The sequence below is a fragment of the Pseudophryne corroboree genome, chromosome 8 (genome assembly GCF_028390025.1).
Source record: "Pseudophryne corroboree isolate aPseCor3 chromosome 8, aPseCor3.hap2, whole genome shotgun sequence".
NCBI lineage: Eukaryota > Metazoa > Chordata > Amphibia > Anura > Myobatrachidae > Pseudophryne > Pseudophryne corroboree.
In genome coordinates, this window is record NC_086451.1 from 255,502,504 (window position 1) to 255,525,580 (window position 23,077).

At 45.3% G+C, this 23,077-nt stretch overlaps 1 protein-coding gene across 1 annotated transcript in view; it reads left to right on the plus strand.

Annotated features, from left to right (window-relative positions):
* Positions 1-5,455: 5,455 nt before the first annotated feature.
* RLIM (ring finger protein, LIM domain interacting) overlaps positions 5,456-23,077 on the plus strand; it is a 122,593-nt gene continuing 104,971 nt past the window's right edge. Inside the window, exon 1 of the mRNA XM_063937184.1 lies at positions 5,456-5,572. The gene's annotated coding sequence lies outside the window, so the exon portion shown is untranslated. The remainder of the gene's footprint in view (positions 5,573-23,077) is intronic.

Here is a 23,077-nt window from a genome sequence, read left to right on the forward strand (position 1 = left end):
GCATTTCCCTTGTCCACATCTGTAGCAACCCGTAGGTTTGGATGGGAGCCACTGTGTCGACTGATGTTGATTTCCAAATTCGCCTGCTCTTTTGTCAATGAAAAGACTAGGTGAAATGTATTGTTGTAAACTCTCTGATTTCTTAAAAATCACAGATGGTGCATCCCCAAATTCAGTTCTAAGTACTTTGTCTGAAAGAAGGATGGGAAAATTATTAAACATTATTTTCTTTACTTTTTTGCTGCATTATTATATTTACAGATAAAATGCGGATTATCTTTTTTAAAAGATGAATTTTTTGTTTTATGCACCAGAATATCATCCCTACTTAGTTTATTAACCCTCTCTGTTGCTGAATCAATGAGGGATTTCGGGTACCCTCTCTTTAGCAATGATGAGGTGAGTTCATGAGCTTGAGATTCATAATCAGTATAATTACTACAGTTACGTCGTAAACGACGCAGTTGTCCATACGGGATATTATTTACCCAGGGTTTGAAATGCATACTATTGTAATGTAGAAAGCTCTATCCATAAGGGATGGAAATATTGTGACAAAAACATTTAGGAAAAAGGTAGATAATTATAACTTTCTGCATTACAATAGTATGCAACAGAGAGGGTTAATAAACTAAGTAGGGATGTTATTCTGGTGCATAAAACGAAAAATTCATCTTTTAAAAAAGATAATCCGCATTTTATCTGTAAATATAATAATGCGGCAAAACAGTAAAGAAAATAATGTTTAATAATTTTCCCATCCTTCTTTCAGACAAAGTACTTAGAACTGAATTTGGGGATGCACCATCTGTGATTTTTAAGAAATCAGAGAGTTTACAACAATACATTTCACCTAGTCTTTTCATTGACAAAAGAGCAGGCGAATTTGGAAATCAACATCAGTCGACACAGTGGCTCCCATTCAAACCTATGGGTTGCTACAGATGTGGACAAGGGAAATGCATTACATGTTCCTTTATCAAAAACAACACACATACCTTTGAATCATCTACCCATGAGAAATTTGTTATTAAATCATTTATTAATTGTAATAGCACATATCTTGTCTATATTATGGTCTGCACTTGTGGTCTTATTTATGTTGGTAGGACAACGCGCAAATTAAGGGTTAGGTTTCTGGAACACAAGAGGAACATTGAGAAGGGTTTTCTGTTCCACAGTGTTTCCAGACACTTTTTAGAACACCATGCTAAAAATGCTAAGGACATTACACTGATAGGCGTAGAACATATCTATCACCAAGAGGGGTGGGGATAGATATAAAAAATTGTGTATAAGAGAAAACTACTGGATACATAAATTGAAGACCCTGGTTCCTGAGGGATTAAATGAGTCCATAGAAATAGATCTTTAGAACCTCACATACCTAGCTTTCTCGTTAAAATTAAATTAAAATTAAAAATAAATTGATGTTTCCAATTTTTCGTTATCCTAATCCATAGCTATTCATTTACATATATATATAATGAGTCTGTGTGAGTATAGCTAAGATATCTATTAGGATATAATAATTACTGTATATTGTATATTATTGTTACACACACCAGTGCTAACGGGAGTATACCGGTGTATGAACAGAGAGGGAAGCGAAGCAAACGAACTCACAGACAGTATAACATAACATACACAGGAGGTGATGGAATAACTAATAAACACAAAGTGAACGGAGAAGCCCAAAGGCTCAGGAATTGGGTGTCTCCCTAGTGTCAGGAATGCTCAGATGGAATAGAGCGGACAATGAAGCGAGGTGTAGTGATATAACATGTGGAGCACCTGAAATGATGTTGCTAAGAGCAACAGAAAAAACCCCAAAGGGTTACCAACGGGTGTGGGAATAAACTCCTTGGTCAGAGATAGATATATAGACACAAGGAGAGTATCCACAATCCTAACCCCCACTTGCAGGGCACAGGTTCAGCTTACTGCCACTAAACTGACACCTGGACGCCCTGCACAGTGAGGGAGGATTAAGCAAGCAGGTCTGAGAGTACAGCCGCAAACCTGCTGGGTTCACAGAATAGCAAAAGAACCCCAGCAGGTCAAACAACTGACTCCAGTCTTACTGCTAGGTCCGGATTGGCAGAATGAAATACCGAATCCCAAGGCCTATTCGCAGTAAGCAACAAGTAAATACAAAGTCACACAGTACTAGCAAACTCTCTGGAACTGACTAACAAACAAAGATTCAGCAGCATTTGCCTAGCCTGAGAGGATGGTTTATATAGCAGGTGCTGTCCACGCCCCACTCAGACCTCACAGACTGAGCACAAAACCAGCGCTGGATTCCCTGCCGTGCACAGAGCCTGTAACCACTACACAGTAAAAACCCGGACCGGAGTATCAGCTGCGCTCAGGTTACTTCGCTAACACTTGCCTCCCGGTTGCCATGGCGACGTGGCAGCACAGAGCAGGAGATCCTAACACTGGTGGGTGCCGCTCCGGACTTCCCCCCCCCCACGGCATTATTGTGTTCTCTCACCTCCCCTGTCCTGGATATAGACTGCTCACCTGGGCGGCCCATAGACTGTTCACCTGGGCGGCCCAGGTAAGTAGTCTATATCCAGGACAGGGGAGGTGAGAGAACACTATAATGCCGTGGAGGGGGGAAAGTCCGGAGCGGCACCCACCAGTCAGTCTCTGCGCACGCCTATGCATGTGTAATGTATATTAGCAGCGCAGCGTTGCCTCCGGCAGGGAGGGATCCGGGCGCAGCGCTACTAATATCCAGTATACTACACTACAGCGGGTAGCGCTGCAGTGTAGGCTGCCAATCAGTGTGGGTGCGGATGGTGCGCTCTCAGAGACACTGCGCTCTGTGCAATAACCCATCCGCACACACCTAGTTACGGCTCTGGCTGCAAGTGTCGTCCTGATTTTGTTGTTACACATCTACACTCTGCCTGCCTAATGTGTAAAAAGGGGGACTCTGCCTGCCTGATGTGCTAAAAGGGAACTCTACCTGTCTAATGTGTGACAGGGAACTCTAACTGCAGTACTGTGTAAAAGGACACTCTACTTGCCGTACTGTATAAAAGGGGACTCTGCCTGCTGTACTCTGTAAAAGGGGACTCTACCTGGCATAATGTGTGATAAGGACTCTACCTGGAGTGATGTGTAAAATCGGGCTCTACCTGGTATGATGTGTGTAAGTGGCACGCTACTGTGCGGCGTAATATAGAGATGTGCCCGGTGGGCACATTAGAGGTGCTGTCCCTGGCTGTGGACAGCGCTGGGGCAGCTTGTCTGTCCCCAGCGCTGGGTGTGCGGCGGCGGGTGTCTGGTGCAGGGATCGGATGTTTCCCTGCACCAGGCTGGCGGCGGCGGGTAGCGGCGGCGGCGCTTTAAACTTGGCGCCGTTCTGCCCGACAATCAGAAGCGCCGCCCGCGGCTTTTCGAATCCGGCGCCGTCCGCGAGCCAATCGCGGCTCGCGGGGCGCCGGCCAATCAGAAGCAGGCGTGGCGAGCCAATCGGCGCTCGCCGCGTCACAGGCCCCGCCGTCTGACATCAGACGCCGGGCGGGAGCCGAAGGAGAAGACCGCGCGGGGGAGCGCGGAGCAAGGAGAGGACGCCGGGCGGGAGCCGAGGACGGAGGGCGCGTGGAAGAGCTCTGAAGAGTTCCGGTGGCCGCGGAAGACGCCAGAAGACTCCAGGCTCCGGGAAGATGTCCAGCGGCGGCTGGACGCGGCGAGGCGACGGCGGTGCCGCTGGCCAGGATGGGCCAGCGGCCGAAGAGTGAAGGGGAGCGCCGGAGAGGCCACCAGGGGTGGGAAGGAAGAGAGCTGACGAAGCTCCCCCCTGGTGCCTCTCCCACCGGGTCAGGTAGGCCCTTATCAGGTGCCCTTGTACCCTCTCTCTCCTCCCTAGACCACTGGGTGTTCGGGCATTAGGCCCGTGGGCAGAGTCAGGCCCTTCCGGCCTGCGGGCACCTTTAGTCGGGCCCTCCAGGTCCGTGACCATGCGCAGTTGGGGTTCCACCCGGCCCGTGGCCCTGCTAAGGGTTTGGGGGGTCATCAGGTTGGTGGTTTGGGCGTTAGGCCCAAGCCACCCAAATGGCGCGGTAGGCGGGCATTAGGCCCGAGCAGCAATCCAGGCAATAGGCCTGTGGGGGCATTAGAGGGCATTAGGCCCTAGTCCAGTTGGCGGCCACTAGGAACATAAGGTGACCCTGGGCACTAGGCCCAGGTCACCCAATGGGCAACAAGTTAGGCGGGCGCTAGGCCCGTGGGTGAAGTCAGGCCTCCGGCCTGTGCGCAGTCAGCGGGCGCTAGGCCCAGTGAGTAAGTGCCCCCCAAGGTGAATAAAGGTGGCACTGGGCACTAGGCCCGGGCCACCCTGAAGTGTTCAGGTGGGCAGGCTGTGTGGCGCCCACCCTCTTCCAGCGGTAGGTAGGGATTTAAAGGGACAGCACCGTGGGATCTTGTAATCCGATATTGCAGGGCAAAGTGTCTGTTTGTTTTAAGTTTGTGCATAGTTGTGTTGCACCACCCACACGAGCTAGTTTGAGGGCTCTGTTTATTTAGCTAGTGTAGCGGACGCACATTAGGGTAGTTCTTGGCCCTGCACGGCTGTTTTCTCTTTACCTCCTTACAGGGACCTGTAAGTGGAGAAGACCGGAGTGCAAGACTTGTAACGGTGAGTAGCATCTGTGTACGTTTGTCCCTTGTCTGTCCCCGAGCGACGGAATAGGGATTGCTCACGGACGTGAGAATCCCCTTCATCACACTACGCGCGAGAGTGCGAGTGTGTGAAACCTGGGTGGCTGAGGCTTTGTGCCAGTGATGACCTTTCACCCAACCGGTGACGGTCGCCGTCACCCCTGGGGTATCCCCTTTTCCGGTGGAAGAAGGGTTGTTACCCCCCTTAAGGTAAACTATTTTCTCCTCAGCTCGGTCGTCGGTCAGCTCCGAGAGGGAATCGCCGTGTCCGGATCCGACTGAAGATTGCCAGGTCCGTTGAAGGTTCCGGTACCTGAAGGTGAGAGAGCGACGTCTGGCGAGTACCGAAGCTACACCTGCACGGCAGCAGGCACCACCACACGCACCGCCGCACCTCTTACAGTAATTTGAATAATGGAGACTTCTATACAGTAGTTCTATATAGGTTCATGTTAGCAGCTTTTATTGCATTCCTTAGGTGTAAGTGCAATGCATTCTATATAACCTCAGACATACCTACTGTAAATCCTACACACAATAACAAAGCATCTATTACTGTACTGTGTATATCAGCTGTCTTCTATGAGCAGTCGCCAAGGCTATAGGAACACAGCACAGCTATATTGTACAGTTTTCACTAGATGGCGCAGTGTTATTCGTCGCTATTAATCTAGTGCCACAACCAATATGGCGATCGGACGTTGGCCTGACAAAAATGCTGCGGTAATCACGCGTTCTATCGCGTTACTTTATTATCTTACTTCTCTGAAGCCACGCCCCCTCCTCTCACTTCCGGACTGCCTTCGTAACAATGGAGAAGATGGCGGAGTAAGGAGAGGTCTGGGCGGAGGAGCCGGAATACAGCGGACAACAGAGCTAGCGAGCTCTCTTCACGGTATGTGGCCGCGGAAAATACACTGGGGAGGGAGCGGGCGCCCCACAGGCCCTGTGCTGAGCAGCGGGAGGGCGCAGAGCATGGCTGCCGTGCGGTGTGAAGTTGCGGGTTAGAAACTACGAGAGGCCGAGGCTTTTCCCGAGTAGGTTAGGCCTGGTCTGTCCAGAGCAGGATTCCGGCCAGCTCAGCAGTCGGGAGCGTTATTACAGTGGGGAGCTGTCCGGATAACGTGTCCGCTTCCCGGCGTGCGGTGTCTGGGACGCTGCTTATATAACCATTATTATTGCTGCCTCCCTGTGCCCGCAGTATTCCGTGTGTGCCCGAATTATACCCCTCCGTCTCTCCCCTGAGCCTGCCCCCCACCTGCACCGGGAGCGATTGTCACAGAAGCGTCGGCAACAGGGATGTCTATGCAGACATCTAGCTGTTATAGTGTATACCTAATAAGCTCTGATGTGTGTGTGTGTGTGTGTATATATATATATATATATATATATATATATATATATATATATATATATATATATATATAGTGTGTGTGTGTGTATATATATATATATATATATATTTCTTCCCCCAGGTAATCTCGTATGATTGTAGTGGTGTATGTACTTGGTCCAAACATCATTATAGTGGAGGGATGAGATGCTCACGTTAGTGCTGGGGATGGCCTACTCCTGTTGTGGCCACATAGTAATGACTGTGCAGTATGTTTCCTAAGCAACAGCGGTGTTCCATTAGCAAGCAGCACTGTGACGTCAAACAGCGTGTGTGATGGTATAAGATGGAATGCAGGAAATACAGCAGCGCCTGCTCCTTGCGTGCTCCTGCTGTGTGTGAGGAATCAGGTCTGCCATGGCATGACATTACGCAATGCAAGTAGCCTTTGCATAGTATTTGGATTGCGTAAGGTTGGTTGTGCTACATTATTCCCTACTAATTCATTTATTTCTGTTTTTATTTACATGTACGATTCCTTCTATTTTATAACTCCTGTATATAGATTTATATGTAATGTGTCCGACCTACAACTTTGCTAAAAGTATGTACCAATTCACTCTCTGTTTCTATTAAATGTATTTCCCGAATAGTCAGATATTTTCAGGAAAATGAAGAATGAATCGGTGCTGCTTTTATTGTTTTTAAGTGTTTAACTGGAGGAAACTATGTGAATTACTTGCAACTATGTAATTGTTTGTGTACAAACGCCTCACACATCTGCCATTGTAAAAAGATTCCATAAAATAATTAAAAGTACACCACCCAATATTAGAATTACTAAGTAAAGCCACACGTGTTTAGACTGTTATCTCTCCCCACTGACTAGGATATGATTAAATATTTCACACAGTGGGCCTGAATCAGTGATGGATGCTACTGCATCTGTAATACTGGGTGCTGTAGGAACATAGGTAGCGATAATATGCGAATGTCAATCTTCCCTTAATGTTCCTGCGTGTGATGGAGAGTACTGGTGCTGAAACGCCCATTTTTAGTGTCCGTGGACAGTGCAACTATGTCGGAGGTTCTGAGCACTCCACTGTCTGCATGACAGCCTATATGGGCTGCTCAGCGTTTCCTTCTCGAATTTGCATTTGGGAACTCCGCCACATTCACTGATATACCCGTGACATGTCCATGAGACTGTTTTTTTTTTTTGTAAACTCTTCAGGACACCGCTTATCGGTGTGTGCCGCAAGCGCTCGGAGTCTACTCTGTACACAACAGTAGTGTCTGGGGAACATGTGCGCCGTAGGGGTTTCCAGGACTTTTCACACGTGTGCAATAGCAAGTAATCACTTAACTGTGCAAACATTGGCATTGCGTACACCTCTGAATTAGGCTTGGGAAAATTGTGGTAATTTTATTTTGGGGGGGGCGGTAAACTGATATTAGCTGTAAAGAAGGGGTAAGTGTTTTAGTGCTTGCCTAGCTCATCGATGATTTTTAAGACCACCATTTTCAGTGATAACATCTATAAATTCATTTTTTTTTTTTTTCTCTTTTTCCATCTTTCCTGTTCACTGGGATATGTAAGAGGAAAGTGTAACATCTGCTTACATGAGAGTCATATGATGTGTGTTTACACTGTTGTCACTTTCTCATCACAGCGTTCTCCGTCTTCTGAATTTAATTTTTTCTTGTACTCCTGTATGACGCTCAGGGTGAACTCAATTGTTTCTTTTTTTTTTTTTTTGTGTCCGAAGCTCCCGTCCAGTGATGGCAGCAATTCAAATGTTTGTGCTGCTAGGCGTGAGTGCTGTGGGAACCTCAGCTTATTGCTTATCGCTACCAAATGCACCAGGATTAGCTGCGTAAGCACATGCAAACTACTGGGAGTGCTGCTGTTTTGGTGCCCATATGGCAGTTAAGTTTCCCAAAAGCCTGACTTTAGACTGATTTTAGCTCGCTCCCAGGTGCACAAACGATTGACTAGCTCCTGCCACATATGCCGTGAAAAAACATTTGACTTTCCCCTTTATTGTTTATGAAGTTTTCCCTAAAGCAGCAAAGTCCACCTAATATACTTCAATTAAATGCAATGAGGGGCGGCTGCGTACATTGCTGATATTTACTATAGCACTACATGGGGTTATGATGTAGAACAAGCGATGTGGTTATGAACGTTCCCACACTGATCTGACGACTGCTGGCTGGGTGCCGAAGGTCAACTGGCTGTTGCCCCTTTGATGCCTAAAGTGGTGTTCGTTTACAGCTATTCAAAGTACCCCAATATTGAAGTAAAGTTATGCTAAAACCATTTTTGTTTTTTTCCGTTCGTGATTTTAAAAATATTCCATCTAATGAGTATATTTTAAAATATTGTATTCATTATTAATAATCTTAAATTATATTTAACATCCCACAAGTACGAGAGGTGTGCAATAAGTTTCTTATTTACAAACAAGTGAACATTACATTTTTCAAATATTTTCTAGAGGAGTCTATGTAATTTTGCATGCGCTCAAACCACTTTGTGAAGCAGCTGGACCAGTCCGAAGCAGGCATGTCGTCTTCATGCTGGATGAAGGTCTCCGCTGCAGCTTCCGTTGACTCAAAACGAATCCCACGCATCTTGCTCTTGATTTGTGGGAACACAAAGAAGTCGCAGGGGGCCAGGGCTGGACTGTGCAGCGGATGGCCAAGTTACTGGATGTGTTCATGGACCAGAAAATTCACCACTTTGCTGGAATTCTGAGCAGATGCATTGTCGTGATGGAGAACGGCATCTGGAAATAGCTTCCGGCACTTGCGGCAGGCATTGGTTTGCTGTCACCCAGTGACTGTGTGCTGCTGCGTGAGCGCTGAGGTAGCTTCATGACCAGTCTTGGCCACAAAAATGGCTAACATCTGCTTGGCCACACTGTATTCACATCAGAACCTCTGTGGCGGCGCTTCTCCAAATGAAGTCCACTGGGCCGATCAATTTTTCTCTTTTATCTCTGGGCCGAAACTGTAGATCCAGAATTCATCACCACTGATAATCTCTCAGACAGAGTTAGAGCGACCTCCATTAAACCTGGCCAGCATGTTGTGGTACCAAGTCACTCGAGCCTCCTTCTGCTCTCGAGTCAGCTGATGGGGCACCCACAGTGCAGAAACCTTGCTAAGGTTTTTGTGGCGTATCAAGCTGATGGATCCTGCCGAGATGCCTATCTCCTTCTCTAACTAGGCCATGGTCACTCTGGCGTCCACATCAACTATGGCCCACACAGCAGCAATAGTGTTCTCTGTGGTGGCGGACACAGGTTGGCCACAGTGCTCCGGGTCTTCCGGAGACTGTCTCCTGTGCTGAAATTCTGCAAACCACTCAAACACAGTGGTTCAGAACAGTGCTTCTTCCCCAAAAGCATCTCGCAGTTGGTCAAATCCCTCCTGCTGTTGCAGCCCATTCTTGTAGCCGTAGAAGATCATGGCTCTCCAGTGGCCTCTGTCGATCTCTGTAATGAGTTTGCGAAGGAAGTGAACCTTTACAAATCAGTACAGCAGCAAAACAATTTAACCAATAACGCACGGTCTCTTAAATTTAATGTCATTTTGAATTTAAGACAAAATAAAAGGTTGTAAGGATGTTGTTTACTGTAAATAGTGATATGATGCAAGGGAGAAACGCCCCCCTGCTGGTGATTTTTCAAACTCTTTTTTTTTTTCTTCTGTAACCTCATTATGACGTACTGAACATTAGGAGCCATTCAGATAAGTAGTATTTGGTGTAGACTGCTTGGAATAGGTGAACTTTAAATATTATTACCTTTGGCTCAATTAAATTCGGTAGGATGTTGCTGTTTTCAGGAGTTTTGGGAACGTCTGTCACCAAAACAAAGTCCCACTAATTCAATTCCTGGAGATGTCGCCCTGTAGTTGGAGAAGTTTTTACAATTCCTGACAATTGTTATCTATAGCTTATAAGGGCCAGACCAATTCAATTAAATCTCGGTTGTGGTGAGAGTTCTAATTCCTGATAATTTTATTCTAAATCTCTCCATTTTTTTTTTCTCTCATCCCCAAAGGGGTGAGAGTTTACAAATTTTTGTTTTGAATTTAATACTAAGCTATTAGAAATGCTGTAAATAAGTCTAATTTTTCAATCCAACATGTTTATATTCTCACTGGCTAGTTTAGCAAGTGGTATGTCCCTCCCCCATCTCAGTTGTTTCAACTAACCTATCTTGCTGCAGTAGAGGGTTTCATCTGAAGAGGGAGGACAGCATGAACCTGAGTGGAATTTGAAGAGGATGCGGATCAAATCTTATCGTATACGATTACACAACAGCGATTCTGTTTTGTGCCGCGGCGGGGCAGTTATGTCAGAGAATGCTGGTTCTCCCGACAAAACAGCAGGTTTAAGTTGCGAGAACCGGCATTCAACTTATGGTGCACTAAATTGATTAGCTAGGAGTTCCCTCCTGGCACTATTCAATCTGTGCTGCATTGAATTTACCCCATAGAAACACAATTTACTTAATTTAATATTTTCTGAATTTTTAAAAGAAACTTCTGGACTTGCTGTGCCGTGAAAAAAATTCTGATACTCTAAAAAGGTTTGGAAACCACTGCACTACACTACTAAATTAAATAAAACACTACACTACTGCTGCTACTCTACACTGCTCACACTACTGCTGCGAATCTGTACTCCCTTCCCCACCTAAAATACACTACCTCTCATCCAATACACTACTTCACTCCCTCTCCCCTGCATACGGTTCCGATATGAAAGATAGATAGTGTCTAGTTAGACAGTCAATAGATAGACACCATATGTTAGACAGACATTAGGTCGACAGGGTCAAAAGGTCGACATGAAAATGGTAGACACCATGTTTTTTGCGTTTTTTTGGTTTGTGTGGATAGTTTTGTCATCTGGGACCCCCAATTGTAGGAAGGCATACCCTCGCGGGGCTCGCTTCGCTCGCCACGCTTCGGGCACGGTGGCTCGCTGCGCTCGCCACAAGGTTTATAACCAACTCTATGCCGACATGGATAAAGTATGAAATAATCCAAAAACATGTTACATTTAATAAAAAACATTTGTCTATCTTTTTTATGTCGACCTTTTGACCCTGTCGCCCTTTTGATCCTGTCGACCTAATGTCTGTCTAATATATGGTGTCTATCTATTGAGTGTCTAACTAGACACTGTCTATCTATCAAACGGATAGGATGCATACTGCCGTCACTACCCTGCACCCCCATCCCCACAAACCGTATACTACAGCCACTACCCTGCACCACCCCTGCCCACACTTAGTACACTAGGCCGGGCAATCGGTTGATCAGCAGCTCACGTTACCATATTAGTACCCTACTCTAAGACCAGAGACCCCTATTTACTATATGAGAACATTTGCACAGAGGCAATTCCCAAATTGAAAAATGCAAACATGTGCATTGAAAAATGTACTTCAGGTCAAGATTTTTGTAACTTTGGAAGTAATTTGGAGTTGGGTGTACACCCATTTGCATAGTGAAATAGTCACGTTTGACCTTCGCATGCCTATCTCTCAACCAACACCCCCCTCCCCACACACAGTACACTATCACCTTGCATCCCCCTCCCCGCAAAAACTACTGCAGCTACCCTGCACACACTACTTCTCACTGTGTACACCCTCCCCGGCATACTACCGCCGCTATCCTGCACCCTATCCCCACACACATTGCCGTAAACTACCACTGCTACTGCCGTTACTCTACACCCACCTCCTCACACACACTAAACTACCACCACTACCCTGCACACTGCACCACCCACACAGTACACTATCCCACTCACATCCACCCTTTCTCCTGCCTGACAACCCCCACTCACATCCTCACCTATCAATTTTCCTCCCAGCACCTTCTCACAACCATCACGCAAACACTACAACTTTTGCCCGGCACCACGCTCCCCGCACACGCTACACCACCACCGCTACCCTGCACCACCCACACAATACACTACCCCACTCACATCCACCCCTTCTCCCTGACATCCACCCTTTCTTCTCCCCACCCACCAATTTTCCTCCCAGCTCCCTCTCCTAACCATCACCAGCAGACCTTTTGGTGGACTGCAGCGCCTGCGGACCTGATGGGGTACTGCAGTGCCAGTGGACCTGATAGGGGGCTGCAAAGGGGATTTTTGTGTGAACCATAGCTTGCTTTGGGCAACCCAGACAGCAGCAGCCTCCTTGCCCAGCGGTAAAAGTGTGTGTGTGTACCCAGAGCCACAGCTGCCGGCTGCTGCTGGGAGATGCTGAGCTGCACGCTCTGTGCATAGTAACAGGTAGAGTGTCCGGGGAGACGCTTTCTTTTGCGGATGGCCACCGCTTCTTCCCGGGAGGAAGAAAGGAGCAGGAAGGCTAATCTCCGCTTTTCCCTTCCCGGGAACCAATTATAGGGTGACCTGTTTTACATATCACGCCCAGAATTTAATTAGGGATAAAACAAGTCAAGCAAGGCTATTGAACGCCCGCAAATATTCTAAATTGGGGGAAATAACTGTACATCAGTCAGAATAGAATTGGCCCTAATGAGTAGATAGTATAGCATTGTAGATTTGTGGTGCGTCATTGTGATTTGGAACCTGATAAGAGTATGGCCAATGTAGTCTAAAACTGTAACAGCATACAAACTAGTGAACTGTTTTACTGTGAGGTGAAGCTATATGAGGGCTTAGAAGTAATTAGTGGGTGCTTCAAGCTTACTGCAACAATGGATCAAACAAATGAAATATTCAGGCCAAATGTCTGAACTGTTGCGTGTGCATTGCGGTGCATGTGCTGCTATGACCTGATCGTCTGCTGTGCAAAAATGCACAGCAGCGATCAGATCTGAATTACCCCCTAAATGCGGAAAAAAACAAGTACATTTTTACTGGAACGACACCTGTGCAGCTAAACCTAGATGAACAAGTGGATACCTTTTTTAAATACCTGGGTTCAACTATCAATGGTCAACAGATAACCGCTACAAGTGACATCACGAGTCATAGGTTGTGCCACAGCTGCCTTTGCATCTCTGAAAAAAGGCCTCTGGGACCAACAGGACATTACCATTGCCACAAAAATTAGGGTATTCAACATATCAGTTAGAACAATATTACTTTATGGTTCATAACAATGGAAATCCTTAAAAACGACCTAACAAAGCTGGAATGTTTCCAAATGAGGTGCTTACAAATATACTACAAGTAAAACTAACAGACCAAAGAAATTAAAACCTCCGAAAACAATGCAAAGATCAACCCACAGTTGAATCCTATATTAAAAGACAGCGTTTACAATGATTCAGACATGTCTGCAGAATGGAGCCTAAAAGCATACCATACCAGTGCCTAAATACTGTAACACATGCCCGGAGGGATGGAAAATAGTGAGTGATACGCCAAAGAAAACCTGTCCAAAGTTGATTCCTCAAGACCTTCAACCATTGCACTTCCATATTGATGATGCCAAGCAAGCCGCCCTAAACCAATCCCAGTTGCGTGTGATTATTAGAGATTCCCTGAGTTTGGCTGTTACGGTGCCAGCAAGATTACCCTACTGGTACCAATTACAATTAAGTCACATTATAAAGCGATGATTGATATTTTTCCACACTTCCACAGAACAATATACTGCTTCCCACTGCTGCTACCATTCCTTTCAGGTCAGTACCAAAATGGTTGTGGCTTCTTCTCCCAAATCTTGCCTTATATGATGCACAGGAGTTTGCAAAGTCAGGAATTTGAAGACAAACTCTCACTGAATAGAATTGACCCCCTTGTATATCTATATGCTTGGCCAAAGGTGACTTAATTTGTACCTCAGTCTATTTGATTTAACCACCTGTGCTGAGCCATGGATATCCTTAAAGCCTGAACTGTTAACCCTGTTTGGGAACCCTTTGACCTCAGTCACTCCCAAAAGTTGATTGTGCTGCAGTCTTGTTTTTTGTACATTGACTACCTGCTTTCTCCAGCGACCTCTTGGCCCCTTTGGATATTAAGCATACCACAATGTAGATAGTGAAGTGCCTAACATTCCACAATAATATGCTTGATACCATTCCAGTGGCACCAATAATCCTATCTTAGTAAACCGACAATTAATACATTCTCCCTACCAGAAGATGATTATAAAATCGCCTGTCATCCCCTCAAGGTATTTGGTAAAACTCAACTTCTCTAGCAGCATCAATCTCTGCTTGTAGCAAAAAAACAAGGGAGATACTAACAGTGCAGCACCATTAAAAAACATTTATTTAAAACCTAAAAAACTGTTACAGACCAGCAAAGATATAATGCACATCAGTATAAATATAATAGAGTTCCTGCTAGGATGCGGAGATGGGGTGCCGGGGTAGTGCATTTGCGTGGGCGGCCAGGGAGGGTGGTTCGGTTCCATTGGCGTCACTATTGGGATGTGCAGTAGTTGTCGGCATCACTGATGGAAACGTCCCCATGCTCTCCCTGTAATGTAAATAGACGACCTGCGCATGGCATCTATTCACACGGCTGCAGAAAAAGGCAGTGGGCAAGCTGTTTTAGTAGGGTGCCGCTAAAGGGGCAGGACACATTTTTGCTATTTCAAAATTGAACAGGGCGTGGCGCCCTGCTAAAACAGTTAGTGTGAACACCAATATAAAAGTATGCTTCCTTTTTCATCAGTTAGTGAATGTGCATACCAGATGGAGAGGTATATTGAATCACAAAGTCCCAGACACAGTGATATATTCCGATGGCGTCCTCCTGTCTTTGGTATTAGCGCTCCGCCGACTGACCCTCTTCTGTCTATGTTTCGATTTATCTTATGAAGCAGTACAAGAAGTGTATGAAAATCAATTGAAAATGAAAAGGCACTTTTGTAGATACTTTCTCCATTTTTAGCACCAGAAACTGGAAATGGCATACGGTTTAACTTCGAAGTATGGTGGTCATTATGCGAATCAACTGTATGGGAATTTATTGGAAATGGGTATCTTCAAGTTAGTTATTAACTGGTCTGCGGTCCGTTTGCAGAAGAGGATGGGTAGCTTGTGTTCCACAAATAAGATAATGAACTTGTTTTATTTTGCATTTCATTGGCATTTATTTACGAAGTCAATCAATCATATGGTTTGCCAAACAAAATAAAATGTATATGTATGTGTGTGTGTGTGTGTGTGTGTGTATATATATATATATATATATATAAGTATAAATGGCAAAAAATTCTCCCAAGCACAGAGTAGGATTTAAAATGTGCATCTTGTTGTACAGGAAAACATTTAGGTTCAAAATCTGCATATAAGCCTCTTGGTATAGGCTTTTTACATTTTGTGTGTGTATTCCAGAGCCCTATTTCTCCATGTGTTAAGACACCTGTCCAGTACTCCAATGCTCTTAATTCCTGTTTTACGACAATTATGATAGTACTTAAAGGGGGCGATTCAGTTGTACCACACGCTCCATGCTGAGCATCTATACTAATGGGTGTGAGTCGAAGCGGTCTTATTGTTGCTCTCTTGAGACACCCATTAGGATTTAACGTGAGTGACGGTGTGCAGCTAAACCCTTCTAAAGTAATCACTTGGGTGTCTAAAGTCGGGGTTTGGGCGCCCAAACTACGGACTTTTCACGCAGTTTTTTTTTCTTGCACTTCTGAAGACTGCGAGAAAAAATGTCTACGCACTAATGAGCGTTTGATTGGAGCAACAATGGAATAGCTCCGATAGACGCTCCTTCGTATAGTTGCCCAGCAGCGGTCATGCAGCACAGTTGATTGCCCCCCAAAGAGAAATTAACTGTAATCGGTCATTAAGCTTTTTGTTATATGATAGATGATATAGAGATGCAAATTTTTAGAGGTCTGGTTGTTTTACTGATGTAAAAAAAAAAGATCGCATTCCAGGGCATAGACCACATTCTTTGAATCGATAAAATGATTCACCTTTTCCATTCACCATAAATGTCATAATTTTTCTTTGTGGAATTTGAATGACCAGGCCTGGGGAATCCCCCTTAACCAGTTTTAATGTTGACTCCATATATTTACGTATGGATTTAAATCGGTCCGCTTCCTATGTTTTTTTTTTTTTTTCTCCCACTGATCACGCTAGGGGTGAGATTCAAATCTCCTCCCCCTATTGCGCCTGCTGGCAGTATTGTAATGTTGCTGCGGTCAGGCTCGACAAGTTCATTACAGCTCGGGTAGCGAGCTGAAATGCACATAAAGAGACCCGTTTGAATGCCCAAACTGTTTTTTTTTTTTCACGCTGTCGCTCATTACTTGAGTAGGGTTTAGGCTTTGCACGCCTAAACTCGAGTGTAATGGGCGCGATTAGTGGGGGCATTTGTATCGCCTTGCATTCTCCTGTCACTTTAGATCAGGCATGTCCAAACTGCGGCCCTCCAGCTGTTGTGAAACTACATATCCCAGCATGCCCTGACAGTTTTTCTGTCAGAGAATGCTAAATCTGTGTCAGAGCATGCTGGGATGTGTAGTTTCTCAACAGCTGGAGGCCCGCACTTTGGACATGCTTTAGATGATGGAAGATCGGGGTGCAATAACATTTTAATCCCCCCCCCCTTTCCCCTATATGTATGTTGGGGCAATTCAGATTTTTTGGGGGGAGCCCAAAGTAATATATGTGCATCAGATCAATTCAGTTGTTGCACTAATCTGGTCCCCATTTACTTTTAAGCAGGTAGTCCTGACTAAAATAGTGCCCGCAAAGTACCTGAGAGTTCACACATTTCTGCTCACCACTTCAAGAGGCTGCGAGCAGTAATGGCAATGGAAATGAACCCACCCGAACAACAGAATTGCATTGCCGCTATTGGGTGCCATCCAGTGGGCGGCACCTAAACCACAGTTGAATCGCTTATGTCTATTTTGTCTGTATGTGTATATTTATATTCTGGCGTCTGTCTCATGACTGCCGGGATCTTGTCCGCTGGCATTACATTCCATACCCGATTGGAGGATCCTGGTGTAAAAGATGGGAGAAAGAAAATCATCCAGACAACCTGCACACGACTCGTATAGTCTACGTATAATGGGGTTCTTTAGCCCGCAATATTCTGGGGATTTGTACCTCCAATATTACCATTTATACCACCAGTGTAGTAACAGCATAGGTAGCGCCATCTTTCTTACACCACCACCTTTTGTCTGTTAGTTTTACAAAGATCACAGGGATAGATCCTAGGTGCTAAAGGAGTAGCCGCCACCTGTTAAGGTCCCAAATTACCTACCAATCCATTTGCAGTTAGGAAAGGTGTTTCTTGACTTTATGGGCCCGGACCAAAGCATATGACAAGGACTGGCACAATACAGAAGTGCCTTCCATGTAGGAAGCGCCTCTCAAGTTCTTCGGGGTGAGGCGGGAACGGCCTTTTGATATCGTCACTAACACTAATATACTGCATACCTGTGTGTATGTAGCAAATACAATAGAGGGGATTTTGTCATATTTTGATAAAAATATTTAAGCTTACAGTCCACGTTAAAGGACCTCACTTTTCTGCAAGTCCCTACCCTAGCATGTATGCTCAGCACACCATTACATTGCAGTTACATGTACTCACCTCCCAGATATAGAGGGGAACATCAATACAGGGCTGTCCTGTGAGCCACACCCAACTCAGCCTATTATATCCTTCAGAGAAAGCTGCCATGATAGCACAAGGCAACATTTTTTGAAATATAACAAAGGAAATCTGCCCGTGCTCGGTGTTACCCATATTGTACATGGTAGCAGCGGTATCTGTTTGGATGGTCGACCATGTTATGGTCGACAGTCATTAGGTCGACCACTATTAGTCGACATTGACATGGTCGACATGGATATGTCGCCATATGAAAATGGTCGACACGTGAAAAGGTCGACATTAATTTTTTTTAAAGAAAATATATTTATTTTGGGGAACTTTTCCATACTCTACGATCCACTTGGACTACGATTGGGAATGGTAATCTGTGCCGAGCGCAGCGAGGCACCTTGCCCGAAGCATGGCGAGCGAAGCGGCACACTAATTGGGGTTCCCCGTCACTTTTACGCAGAAAACGACACCAAAAAAATGTAAAAAACCCCTCATGTTGACCTTTTCATGTGTCGACCATGCCAATGTCGACCAATAGTGGTCGACCTAATGACTGTTGACCATAACATGGTCGACCATTCATACCTGAACCTAGTGTTCACTCTAGGATTTTTTTAGGGCAGGGTGCTGAGCATTGAAGAGGGCACATTTTTATTTTGAAGGGCACATTTTTGATGTGACGCTTTGCGCACAAAGCATAGCGCATATGTTTATAGTTTTTGTACATACATTTTGCCCTTAGTAAATCATATACCCATGCATACATATGACACCTAACATCTGTACTGAGAAACATACTGTACATGTCCAGTCTTCTTGAAAGATCGGCTGTAGCATATACATAAGTAGATAATTATAAATGTCTTTTCCAGTGCTGAAGTAGTTATAATGCATATGTGTTATAAAACAGAAAAATTAAACAATGGGTTAAAATATATAGGGAAAAAATAAGTCTGTTCTACTAGGGAAATATTGTAAGCAGTACATGCTCACTGATTACCCTGTTCTTTCCCTCTTTATCAGAGTGCTGTGTTATTTACAGTGCCTCCTCTGCCATCCAGTTGACTGAGGATAGAAATTGTGTTCCAATTTCAGAGGTGGGCAAGGAGTAGACGACAACATTGTAACACGCACTCTGACTGTTGCATTCTGTATACAAGGGGGCAATTTATGGTCCTGCAGGGTGCACTGAAAAAGGGCAGGGTGCTTTTTCACATTTCAAAAATGGGCAGGGTGCAGCACCCTGCTGAAACAGCCTAGATGGAACACTACTGAACCGGTAGCAGCTGCATGCCAATATTTATGCCCTATGTGTACATAACAGACTTTTGCTATCTGCGCTACTGATAATATACTGCATACCTGTGTGTACGTAGCAAATAAAATAGTGGGGATTCTGTCATACAGTACCAGCAAAAGTTTGGACACACCTTCTCATTCAATGGTTTTTATTTATTTTAATTATTTTCTACATTGTTGATTAATACTGAAGATATCAAAACTATAAAAGAACACATATGGGATTATGTTATAAACAAAAAAGTGTTAAATATAAAACATTTTGATTTGTTTTAGATTCCTCAAAGTAGCCCCTTTTGCTTTGATGAACGCTTTGCACACTCTTGGCATTCTCTCAAACAGCTTCATGAGGTAGTCTTCTGGAATGCTTCTCCAACAGTCTTGAAGGAGTTCCTAGAGGTGCTGAGCACTTGTTGGCTGCTTTTCCTTCACTCTGCAGTCCAACTCATCCCAAACCATCTCAATTTAGGTCGGGTGATTGTGGAGGTCAGGTCATCTGACGCAGCACTCGATCACTTTCCTTCTTGATCAAGTAGCCTTTACATAGCATGGAGGTGTGTTTGGGATCATTGTCTTGTTGAAAAACAAATTATGGTCCCAGTAAGCGCAATCCGGATGGGATGACATGGCGCTGCAGAATCCTGTGGTAGCCATGCTGGTTAAGTGTGCCTTGAAATTTTAATAAATCACCAGCATAGCACCATCACGCCCACCTCCTCCATGCTTCACAGTGGGAACCACACATGCAGAAACCATCCGCTCACCTCTGCATCTCACAAAGACATGGTGGTTGGAACCAAAAATCTCAAATATGGACTCATCAGACCAAAGTACAAATTTCCACTGGTCTAATGTCCATTACTTGTGTTTCATGGCCCAAACAATTCTCCTCTTGTTCATCCTTAGTAGTAGCTTCTGCGCAGCAATTCGACCATGAAGGCCTGATTCACGCAGTCTCCTCTGAACAGTTGATGTTGAGATTTGTCTGCTACTTGAACTCTGTGAAGAATTTATGTGGGCTCTAATCTGAGGTGCTGTTAAGTAGCGGTTTCTGAGGCTGGTCACGCTAATGAACTTATACTCTGCAGCAGAGGTTACTCTTGGTCTTACTTTCCTGGGGTGGTCCTCATGAGAGCGAGTTTCATCATAGCGTTTAGTTTTTGCAGCTGCACTTGAGGATACATTAAAAATTCTTGATATTTTCCGTATCGACTGACCTTCATGTCTTAAAGTAATGATGGACTGTCGCTTCTCTTTGCTGAGTTGAGTGGTTCGTACCATAATATGGATTACACTGGTAGTCAAATAGGGGTGTCCACTGTGTACTAACCCTACCTCTGCACAACACAACTGATGGTCTCAAACACATTAAGAAGGCAAGTAATTCCACAGATTGACTCTTGACAAGGCACACCTATTGACGCTGATTGAGAAAATGCCAAGAGTGTGCAAAGCTATCATCAAAGCAAAAGGGGGCTACTTTGAGGAATCTAAAATATAAAACATATTGATTTGTTTAACACTTTTTTGTTTACCACATAATTCCATATGTGTTCTTTCATAGTTTTGATGTCTTCAGTATTAATCTACAATGTAGAATATAATTAAAATAAAAACCATTGAATGAGAAGGTGTGTCCAAACTTTTGACTGGTACTGTCTTTTAATCAAAACATTTAAGCTTGCAGACCACGTCAAGGGTCCCCAATTTTCTGCAAGCAGTGTTTGCAAAAACGCGCTCTAGCGCATATTTTACCCTATAATTGATGGTGGGGACCCGAAAATAAAAAAAACTCTGGGACCCTCAGGACACGCTCTGACCAATCAGCAGCGCTGTCCTGGCTGTCAGTCAGATTCATTCCATAAACTACAGAGGAAGGGGAGGAGACCATGGAGAATGAGATCTCCCTCCCCTCACACTCTGCTCTGCACGGTAGCCGGATCATCCGGCCTGTTGTGCGTTGCTGGGGGCGGTCACCTCCGGTCACAGGATGAGACGGTAGCGTTCCGGAGTGAGCTGACAGGCTCACACAGCAAGGAGCAAGCTGAGTGAAGGACTGAGGTGGCCGTTCACAACCCAGCCCCCAGGAGGTGGGCCGCACATCAGTGACCATTGAATCAAGAGCAAGGTATTCCCGCTCAGTGTCACTGGCGCCTGCATCCCTCACTAGCAGACACCACACTAATCGGAAAGAGACAGCAGGGGAGAGCTCCACATACTGGCGTGCGGACTCAGGAGGTGACTGAGCAGACTCTGAGGCACAGAATGGGAGAGAAGAGGCTGTGCTGGCAAAAGTAATGGTACTGTATTCACCACAGTCCCTTAATTCAAACCTCCAGTTATGCGTGCATGTACAGTACTAATAGATTGATGGCTGTGCAGCCCTGTGGTTGTCACCCCCCACTTCACACTGTACACCGTATTACTGTATTACCGTATTAGGAGTGGCAGAGAAAGTAATATTATGGAGCATGCAGATAGGACTACATCTGGTCCAGCCAGGTTGGGTCGGGAGTCACTGAAGATGCCGGCAGTCTAAATACTAACCCCGGAATCCCGATATTATTTTAATCCTGACAGATGCTCAACAGGAATGGAACCCTAACTATCCCCTCCCACAGCCTAAGCTAACCCTCCCCTTCCACAGCCTAACCCACTTCTCGTAACCTAACCCTCCCCTCCAGCAGCCTTAAGGCCCATACACACTTGACGATAAAATGAACGATGTCGTTCATTTCAGCCCTCATGAACGACGTCGTTCATTATATCGTCAAGTGTGTATGCATCCAACGACCAACGATGCGCGGCCCCGCAGGACGTTAACGTCCATCGTTCATCTGTGGAGCATGTATGCTCAATTTCCACTATGGTCGTTACCGACCAGAGACGACGTTGAATGTGTATGGTGTGAAAGACCAACGACCAAGCCACTGTTCACCAGCTCATTATTTTAATAAACTGTTCAGCTTGGATGCTTTAACGATGAATGGTCTATGGTCTTTGGTCTTTCATCTTTCGTCTTTGGTCGTTGGTAGTGTGTATGCTCATGTGGTTTGCTCAGCTGTTCAAGGGAAGTTCAAGGGAAGTCGTTAACGACGGTCGTTAACGATGTGTGCATCGTCAAGTGTGTATGGGCCTTTAGCCTCCGTCCCCGCAGCCTATCCCTTCCCTCCCCGGCATATTTAAGCTTGGGATCTTGGCGGTCGGCATTCTGACCGCCGGAATCATGAATGCCGGCATGCCGACTGTATCCTGGTCCAGCCAGCTTGATGATTCTGTCACTAGCAAGTACTAGATACTGTTGATAGCAATGCATTAGGGTACATGTAGTTTTGTGCCAGCGCAGGCTGCACAAAACTGGGACTGTGCAGATACACATACAGACACGGCTAAGATTCAAAGATTCCCCCTACAAAGATTTCACAGTGACCATAAGAAACAAATTTCATGTGCTGTGCATATATTACCTTCACTATAGATATTATTCCAAACAATACTCCACATTTACTCTGTGGCAATAAATCATATTTGAACAATGGCCTAAAAAATTACTAAGACGGTGATATTACTGGGGAAAGCCGCGGTGCCTGTTGGTAATCTACAGGAACCAGAGGACTGAGTGTGGAGGAAGCTGTTTGCGGGGATCATGCCCATGTTAGATTCCAGTGGTAGGTCGCAGGACAGCAGGCGGCTGGGGGTGGTACAGTGTAAGGCTGACATGGGCAAGAACAGTACAGTCCGGCTGGGGAATAGCTGGTGACCGCTTCTGCTGGACCAGGCCTGCCCTTTCATCCCCCTCTAACCTGATTCTTTCTGTTCCTACCCCTCCACCTTGTCACTGGCAATTCTAATTTGCTCTCTTCCTTCTCAACCCTGCCTGCGCCCTCATTCTACCCTTTTGGAGCTCCATAGGACAGAGGAGCTGGGAAGTTATCTGGAGGGATGATCCTAATGGTAATGTGTAGTGATTTAGTGTAGCATATAGGGAGGGGGATATAGTATAGTGATCTAGTGCAGCACATAGGGGCAAATGTAGTGCAGTGTATAGAGGAGGATGTAGTGCAGAAAAGTAGTGTACCTTATAGGGGAACTGTAGTGCAGTGATGTATGTAGGGAGGAATGTAGCACAGCAACGCTGTGTAGTGGGGAACATG